We start from the raw sequence: 10,236 nt of genomic DNA, 5'->3' as shown, positions 1-10,236 counted from the left end.
TTAGTCCTCTTGCCTTTGATTTAGAGCAGTGTCCTCAAGCATAGAGCACACGCCAAGCAATACCACCTTAGCTTTGATTTGGCACAGAGTTATAAAATCGTGTCAATTCTTACACCCGCTGGGTATTGGAATCCCCTGATTTAGGTTTCTTTCCTTAGAAATCCCTCTAAATAAGTGTTTAATTTATGAGAAAGACAATCAAACATTTTTTGATGGTTAGAAACAGAATCTAAACTCTATAATGAGCAATAGTAAATAGAAGGTCAAACCTGGAATCTCTGTCTTTCATTAACTAGGAATCCTGGGTAAAAGATTGAGAATTTCTCAGCCTCACTTTCCTGAACATTTGAAAATGACCAATATAGTCAAGAATAAGATCTGTAAATCACTTAGCACAGATAGATACATGCATACATATATACATGTATATCTATGTTAAAGAATTTTATGTATAAATATTCTTATATATTCATGTACACATGAATATATATGAATATAAACATTAGCAAGGGCCTCATTAAATGTCAGCAACTATTAATTTTCTTTTTCTAATTTTTAAATTTTGATCAATCTTTTTTAAATATATTTTTATTTAAGTAACATGATCATATTTGGGTTACAGTCATAACCAGAACACCCCCCTTCACCAGTGTAAGATTACCTCCTCCCCACTTCCCATCCCCTGCCTGTATTCAAGACAGGCATTCTACTACAGTTACTTGTTTTTAAGTTCAATAAGTGGTATTTTTTTTCCTTAAAGGATAAGAGTAAAAAATATATAGTAAAGGTGTGATAGTGGCAATCGCCGTTGTTTGCATAGGTCCAGAATGGAAAAATGGAGAAAAACTCCTTGAACTGATTACAAAAAGGCCTCACCCCAGAAGTTTATTGGCATAAGACAGACTCTGGGTTCCAGGCATACCAGTCCATCCAACTCCAGTCATTCTCAAGGTCCCGGTGAAACTTTTTCACACTTTAGCTATTGTTGGTATCAGATTCTTATATTTAAAGACTCTGGATTCTGTGCATTTCTTTCATGGATGTCAGGCTGATGTGGAACATCCTTTAGTTTCAGCATACCATTAAATGCAGAGTGATCTGCCCTGCATGCAGACTGTTGCTGAGTGTTGGAAGCACTCTTTGGAGTAAGTCAATGCCAAAGCAGTGGTAGGTCTTCCCTGGTAGAGGCTTGGATCCTGGTAATGTTAAAGACAATTGTGGTTGTTTCCATAGATGGTATCCATTGTTCAGGTGTGTGTGGGCGATGCCCATTCTTCTGAGGCCTGAGCCAAATCATTATGCCAATGTTTAGGGTAAAAGGCCTAATTTCATTACCAAATTTGTGTTCCCATCTCTATTTGATAAGAATTTGTTTGCATATGTATTATTTTCCCATTTTAATGTGCCTATGCAAAAGAGAAGCAATGCCACAAGATATTGTTGGTGCATCTGGGGGCGGAAGAATAAAGTACAACATTCCCCATAACTTGGTACAAACATGAAATCTATACAGAGATACTCCCCTACCAGTATTGCTTATAAAACATATCTCAAAGAAGGAAAATCAAACAATCAAATAACAAATCCAGTGGGCAAAATTGTCACTATATGAGGATATTCGACAAGAGTTATAGATGTTAAGGGAATACATCTGAGATATACAAAGGAGATACACGTGACCCTTTTATGTTTTAGAAATAGTCAAGAGGGAGGGGGGGTGTTTCCGAGATACCACTTTGGTTTGTGATTGGACAAGCGAAGAGAGCATGGAGCCATGTCCTCCCCTTGTTGCCTGCTGAAGCTTCCGACTCCCCGAGAGGCTTTTGCTTCCTAATTGCTGGAAGTTCAGCAGTCCTCTCCCAGCCCCTTGCAGGAACAAGGAAGCCTGGGGTCTCTTTTAAATTGCACCTCACTGGAACCCACTTGCTGGGACCCTGAGCAGGTGTCCAGGAATAACCCTGGGGATGGGGAGGAAGGAGAGAGAAGGCTGTGGGGGGCTGCCTACGCTGCATCTTCAACTTATCTTGGCCAAAAGCCTACAGCATGGAACCTTGCCGTGATGCGTTGCCTGCTGAAGCTTCAGACTCCACCCAAAAATTACTGTGAAAGATATGTAATCCACCTTGGCCAAAACAAAAATCAATAGTACAGAAAATGGTTAAATGTGGGGTAACAAGAGATGGGAGTGAGGGAGTAAAGGAATAAAACAAGCGCCTGGACGGCGTTCAGATGATGACAAGCAGATGAAACACAATGATATCCATATATTTCTTTTTTTTTCTTTTTTTTCTTTTCTTTCTTTCTTTCTTTCTTTCTTTCTTTCTTTCTTTCTTTCTTTCTTTCTTTCTTTCTTTCTTTCTTTCTTTCTTTCTTTCTTTCTTTCTTTCTTTCTTTCTTTCTTTCTTTCTTTCTTTCTTTCTTTCTTTCTTTCTTTCTTTCTTTCTTTCTTTCTTTCTTTTTTTTTTTGTCACACCCGGCAGTGCTCAGGGGTTACTCCTGGCTCCAGGCTCAGAAATTGCTCCTGGCAGGCACGGGGGACCATATGGGGCCCCGGGATTCGAATCGATGACCTCCTGCATGAGAGGCAAATGCCTTACTTCCATGCTATCTCTCCGGCCCCCATTATCCATATATTTCTTATAAGTGCCCCTGCGCGGTTTCACAATGGACAAGTTTAATAAGGAAACTTCCCTGATAAGTCCTAATGCCAGAACCTATTGTGACCCATGTCTTGCACCCCTTCCTAGGCCTGGTTAAAGCAGCCTTTGGCATGGCGGAGGGCTGCCAAACACCATGCTGGCAGGACCTCCCGGCTCGGCTCTCAGGAAGGAAAGAGATCCTTCCCGAGCCAGAAGGCCGGAAGGTCGCAGCCCCCGCCCCCAGACCCTACCTTTGGAGCCAGGAGGGAAATGGGGAGAGCCTAGGAAAAGCAACTATTAATTTTCACAAATAATTTACCTCTTTAAATTAAGGTGAGTTCTGGAATAAAGTTCTAGAATAAAGATTTAGTCCCTTCTCATTAAGATAATGGAATGATACAGGAAAATGCTGTTTAATTTTGAGGGGCTAGGCACAGCCAGCAATGTTCAGGGACCAGTCTTGGCTCTGTTTTCAGCAGACCCAGTTGCCTGGCAGTCTCTGGCAACTATATGTGATGCCAGAATGGGATCTAGGGTGGCACCGTCAGCTGCATGCAAGTCAAGTGCCTTAACCTTTGTACTATCTCTAAGCCCAGGGAAATATTTCTTTCTTTTTTTTTTTTTTTTTTGGTTTTTGGGCCACACCCGGCGGTGCTCAGGGGTTACCCCTGGCTGTCTGCTCAGAAATAGCTCCTGGCAGGCACGGGGGACCATATGGGACACTGGGATTCGAACCAATCACCTTTGGTCCTGGGTCGGCTGCTTGTAAGGCAGACGCCGCTGTGCTATCTCTCTGGGCCCTCTTTCTTTTGTTTGTTGTTTGTTTCTTTTTTCTTGGGGCTACATCGGGTAGTGTTCAGGGCTTACTCCTGGCTCCTCACTCAGGGATCACTCATGATGGTGGGGGAAGGCATATGGGGTTGTCAGAAATCAAACCCAGATCGTGCAAGTCAAGTGCCCTGTCTGCTCTAGCCCCAGGAAACTATTTCTTGCATTTTCATTCCATCTGAACATCCTTTGGTGATATTTTTCTTCCTTTGGCAATTTTTTAAAATATATTGAATATAGGGACCTCCAGTAATGGCCCAAATGTCAAAAGAAAAAAATTGTAAAATACAATTTTAATTTGTTATATACAAATTCTATAAGCTGAAAATACCTTTTTAGTCATTTTAAAAATTAGTTAAGAGACATTAAATACATTCATCTTGTTGCTCAAGTTGCACTCAAGTAGCACCTTAGTGTTTAGAATTCTTTATTTTGGGGGGTGGGGGTTTGGGCCACACCTGGTGATGCTCAGGAATTGCTCCTGGCTCTGTCCTCAGAAATTGCTCCTGACAGGCTTGAAGGACCATATGAGATGCTGGGGATCTAACCCGGGTCTGTCCCGGGTTGGCCTAGTGCAAGGCAAATGCTCTACCATTGTGCTATTGCTCCAGCCCTAGTCTTTAGAATTCTTAATGTTGTAGAACTGAACCCCTGTACCCATTAAGTAATAGATCCTCGTTTCTCACTTCCCAACCTTATGCAAACATTTTGCTTTCCATCTTCATGATTTTGACCACTCTATATACTTCACTTAAGTGATATTATACACTATTTCTCCTTTTGCGATCCATTTATTTTACTTCATTGTATATTGTCCTCCAGGATCAAAGCAGACTATGCTAACGTTTCATTTATTCCCATTCTTCAGACTGAACAATTCTGTGTGTATTCTCTTTTTGTTTATCTGCTCATTTCTTGATAGACACTTGGTGCTAGGGACTGCTATCAATTTGCTGTGAGGGGGTCACTCCTGGCAATACTTGGAAGGTCATGCAGTACTGGGGATGGAACTCATGCTTCTCCCATGAAAGGCATGAGCCCGGGGTCAGAGAGAGCATGGAGGTAAGGAGTTTGCCTTGTGTGCAGAAGGTCTGTGGTTCGAACCCTGGCATTCCACATGGTCCCCTGAGCCTGCCAGGGGCGATTTCTGAGCATAGAGCCAGAAGTAATCCCTGAGCTGCCAGGTGTGACCCAAAAACCAAAAACCAAAAACCAAAAAAAAAAAAAAAAAAAAAAAGGCATGAACCCATCTGAGCCATTTCTCTGGCTGAGTTTACAGTAGACTCCCATCTGGGGCTATGGTTAACCATGCTTTAGTGTATGTGGGTGTGTGCTATTATGTTCTAGTCCTTGCATTCTTTTGGGCCTTGTTGGAGTAATTGGTTTCTCCCCAATTAGAATGGCTTCTTTGAAAGTGTTTGTACCACCTGGGCAGGAAGAATGTCTGGATTGGTTTTCTACCTATACCTGTTCTCCATCCATGGGGATGGTCCTACTCTTCCTAATAAAGACCACGAATCAGAGAGATTACTATGGTTTATTCCACAGCTCGTTCTGTTTGCAGCTCTCTTGTGGTGGAAATTCTTGTCCCTGTTTCATCTCCCTAACTTGGTATGGATTATTTCTTATGTCAGCACTACTTCCAGACCTGTGTTCCCCAATCCCCTTGAGATTGTAGTGCGAGGGTTTCTCTTCCAGGCCTATCCCGAAAAGTGTAAAAAAAAACCTCTACTATATATCACCTGAATTCTCATCCAGTGTCTCATGGAAGTTTGCGTTCTTGTATTTAAGGGATTTATGAATTAGATACCAGATTTGTTTTATTATAGCTTTCACAAATAAGTATACCGAGATGTCTTTTCTTTCTTTTCTTTTTTTTTTTTGGGGGGGGGGCCACACCTGGCGGTGCTCAGGGGTTACTCCTGGCTGTCTGCTCAGAAATAGCTCCTGGCGGGCATGGGGGACCATATGAGACACCGGGATTCCAACCAACCACCTTTGGTCCTGGATCGGCTGCTTGCAAATGCCGCTGTGCTCTCTCTCCGGGCCCCCGGAGATGTCTTTTCAAAGTAGGAAGAAGATGTCTTTTCTTGCTCCTCAGCCTGGGGTGACTGTCCTGTACACTCCCAGTTAGGAGCAACATACCCACACTAGGGCTTTTCTGAGTATGTGTGAGGGGACATTTTTGTACCCTGCTTATTTAGATTGGGGAATATCTGTCCACTAGCCAGAAACAGTTCCCCAAGAACTCCTTGCCCTGGGAGGTATCCTGTCCATTCTCTTGCTGAACTTTGCCAGTCTTTCCATGCAATGAGAGCACATGTATGTAATATATAGTTCCTCTTGTCTGTGGGATACTTAGAGGTAAGTCTCCTCTTCCCCCCACACCTGCACATTTTAGTATTTTTTTTTTGTTTCTTTTAGGGTCACACCTGTTGATGCTCAGGGTTACTCCTGGCTAAGTGCTCAGAAATTGCTCCTGGCTTGGGCGGACCATATGGGTCGCTGGGGATCGAACTGAGGTCCTTCCTTGGCTAGCGCTTGCAAGGCAGACACCTTACCTCTAGCGCCACCTCACTGGCTCCTTTTTTTTTTTTTTTGTACCTGCACATTTTAGAACTAGACTATTTCACATAAAAATATTAAAGTTGGGGGCCGGAGAGATAGCATGGAGGTTAGGCGTTTGCCTTTCATGCAGAAAGTCATCAGTTCGAATCCCGGCGTCCCATATGGTCCCCTGAGCATGGAGCCAGGAGTAACCCCTGAGCACTGCCGGGTGTGACCCAAAAACCACAAAAAAAAATATTAAAGTTGGGGAAAAAATATTAAAGTTGGGGGCCAGCGAGGTGGCGCTAAAGGTAAGGTGTTGTCTGCCTTGCAAGTGCTAGCCAAGGATCAGGACTGTGGTTTGACCCCCCAGTGTCCCATATGGTCCCCTCAAGCCAGGGGCAATTTCTGAGAGCTTAGCCAGGAGTAACCCCTGAGCATCAAACGGGTGTGGCCCTAAAAACTAAAAAAAAAAAAAAAAAAAAATGAAAGTTGTTGAGAGTATGTTGGTGTGCTTGGGTTATAACGGATCTTAGCTTGGTACATTCTGTAATGGGATGATTTATGGGTCCTGTAAGGAAAATGCAATGTTATGAATTCAAAAACAGAACATTTTGAAAGAGACTAATTCAAGTAGGGCAGAGCCCTTGAAGCATAAGCATTATTAATGTCATAATAAATCTGCTGTTGGATTTGAAGAGTATTAAAACCATCCTTTAACTCTTGCCCCCATATCTCCCATAGCAATCTTCTTATGAAACTATTTTTTCTTCATATTTTATTCCCAGTTTGGAAAATGAAGGGTGTGAAATATTGCCAATATTAGATTTAGATATTGGGTATTAAATATTGCACCAAAGTCCATGAGCCTGTGAAGAGGGTTCAGCTCGGAACTCAGCTGAAGGGAGTTCAGCTCTTCCAGGTTAGAATTCACAGTGAGATCATTCAACTGTCAGGTTTATTGTAGAAAAAAAATCTATAAAGGCAAAAAGAGGAAAACTAATATTCCAGCTAATTTTTCAACTTCAGAGACAATCATTCTCAACATTATGGTGAATTTTTTTTAGTGTTTTACATCTCTCAGATTTGTAGCTTACATATTTTTTCTAACTATACTAAATAGAAAGAGTATCTACAAACCTTTCTATTGCATGCATGCTCAAGACTGGTGGCGTGGAGATTCTACAGAATGCTCCTGCTGCCACCTATAGGCCATGTGCTAAAATTACAGAATTATAATTAATATGATTATATTAAGGTGAGATATTAATGAGACTAATTCTTTTTTCTTCCTTATGCTTAGTGATATAAAGCAGACAGCAAAAGATAAATACCATAGGATTTCACTAATCTGTGTAATATATTGAAAGTAAACACAGATGAACTAAATAAAACAAAAACAAGCTTTTGGACTCTCAAACCAATTAGTGGTTTACTGGAAAGGAAGGGAGAAGGCTGGGTATGGGGTGAGATTGGTGAAGTGGATCAGACAAGAGAAAGATGATTGATCTTCAGTGATTTGCACCTTTAATCTTTATAAACTGTATAAAGCTGTGAGATTTTGGTTTTAAAGTTATTCATTTGAATTGGTGCTATAATGACACAATATTTTATCTCATTTTCATCTGACCTTCATTGTAGTTTAAGTAACATGGTTACAACAGTATTTAAATTCATGGTTTTGCTGTAAAAAGTCACTACACCTTTACCATCGTCAGAATCTTCACTTATATCAATCCTCATATCACTCCTAGCATCAAATTTGAAGTAACAAAATGGTATATAGGTCTCTGATCTATGCTTAGTCTGTTGACCCTCATTTCTTTCCAAAACTCCATTTTTTTATATTTTAATATTTTATTTAAACATTGTGGTTTCAAGGTTGTTCATACCACAGCTTTTTCCACAGATAAAGTTGTTCATGATTGAATTACAGTCATACAATGTACAACAACCTTCACCAGTGTACATTTCCTGCCACCAGTGTCCCCAGTTGCCCTCTTGTCCTCCCTGATGCCCTCTTCCCTCCCACCTACCCTCCTCCCACCTGCTTCTGGGGCAGGCATTATACTTCTCTCTCTCTCTCTCTCACTCTCTCTTTCTCTCTCTCTCCCTTTTTCTCTTTCCCTCACACACAAATTCTCTCTTTCTTTTTGTGAACACTGTGGTTAGCATTACTGTTAATAAAGGGGTGCCATGCATGTCACTTTATCCCCTTTCAGCACCCAGTTCTTGTCCAGAGTGATCAGTTCCAACTATCACTTTCATAGTAGACCCTTCTCTACTCTAACTGCACTTTCTTCTAAAAGACTCCCTTCTTGTATACCCATAGACTCTTGTGTCCACACACAAGATTTGATGTTTGCACATGTTTATGTATTGATACTTGAATTAATTTTACTTTAAAAGTTGGTACTGGCCACTTGAATTTATTCATGTTTTTCTTCTCTCTCTCTCTCTCTCTTTCTCTTTCTCTCTCTCTCTCTCTGTCTGTGCCACACCTTAGAGGTATTCTGTGCTTACTTCTGGTAGGCTTGGGGGCCATATGGGATGCTGGAGATTGAACTTCGGTTAGCTGTATGCAAGGCAAGGCAAACAGCCTACTCTACCTATTGCTCTGGTTTCTTGTTTTCTTATCTCCGTGTTGGCTTGACGTTTAACGATTTAACTGTGCTTTACTTAACCAGGATTTGTTTAACCAATCTCCAAATGACAGCAACTTAATTTGTCTTTGCTTTTGTTATGTCTTGTCCAGTGATGCAGTGGCCTTTGGATATGTTTGGACACATCAGAAAAAAATATAGAGTACAATCCCTGAGGGAAATGACTGAGACACTTTATTTTGTTTTTGTTTTTTTTGGGCCACACTCAGCAGCACTCAGGGGTTATTCGTGGCTCTGTGCTCAGAAATTGCTCCTGGCAGGCTCAGGGGACCATATGAGAAACCAGAGATCAAACTGGGTCTGCCCTGGGTTGGCTGCATGCAAGCAAATGCCCTATCACTGTGCTATCTCTCTGACCCGACTTCTGATTTCTTATCTAGCTCTAATAACCCTCCCTTTTCCCAACATCTTTCTATAAAATGTACAGTCAAGTAAAACATGAATACGTATATTTATATTAATATAAATTATATATTATATACAGTATACATTATATTAATACATAATAATATAAAATACCATTACCACTGAACTAAATAGCATATTATAATCATACCTTTATTTGTTTTGTTTGTTGTTGTTTTTTTTGGGGGGGCACACCCGTTTGATTCTCAGGGGTTACTCGTGGCTAAGCGCTCAGAAATTGCCCCTGGCTTGGGGGGACCATATGGGACTTTGGGGGATCGAACTTCGGTCCTTCCTTGGCTAGCGCTTGCAAGGCAGACACCTTACCTCTAGCGCCACCTCACCGGCCCCATAATCATACCTTTTTTGTATGTAATTTACTGTTTTTTCCTAACATTAATAATTTCTAATAAAAATAATTTTTAATCTCTCCTTCAGCCTTGGCAAAATGTTTAGTTTTATTTCTATATATGATCAACATTTCCTCCCATAAGCTAAGAGTTTTGGTAAACTTATTTATTTAGTGGTTTTTGGATCACACCCAGCAGCTCTCAGGAATTACTCCTGGCTCTGTGCTCAGAAATCGCTCCTGGTAGGCTCAGGGGACCATATGGAATGCCAGGACTCAAACCACCGTCCTTCTGCATGCAAGGCAATTGCCTTACCTCCATGCTATATCTCTGGCCCAAACTTTTTTTTTTTTTTTAACAATATACAGTGGTGCTCAGGTTCCAGGAGTCTTAGTTTTCTTGGGCTGCTATGAAAAATTCTGATAAAATTTGTGATGTAAAGTAACAGAAATAGAGGATGAGAGCTAGCTCAGGGGTCAGAGGTAAAAGATCTGGGTTCCATCCCAGCACTCACTGCTTGCCCCATCACAGCACTTCTTTGTGTTGTCCTGGGGGGCTCCCTGACCACCCCCAGGTGTGGCCCTGTGATTTCCTAGCATAAAAAGAAGTTGTCAGGTTGAGCATTAAACTCTGGCCTGTTTGGCTTCCAGGGCCTGAAGTATTCCCTCAAAATGAAATGAAATAAATCAAGATGGAAATACTTTCTCTTGCCTCCCTGGAGTCTGGTGTCCATGGCATGGAATGAAGGTGTGAGCTGGACTCTTGTGTCTTCTCTTGACTCAAGGGAGAACCTTTTCCTGGCTT

This window comes from Suncus etruscus, chromosome 8 (genome assembly GCF_024139225.1).
Source record: "Suncus etruscus isolate mSunEtr1 chromosome 8, mSunEtr1.pri.cur, whole genome shotgun sequence".
Taxonomy (NCBI): Eukaryota; Metazoa; Chordata; class Mammalia; order Eulipotyphla; family Soricidae; genus Suncus; species Suncus etruscus.
The sequence above is the reverse complement of the archived record's forward strand: the minus strand, read 5'-3'. Positions refer to the sequence as shown.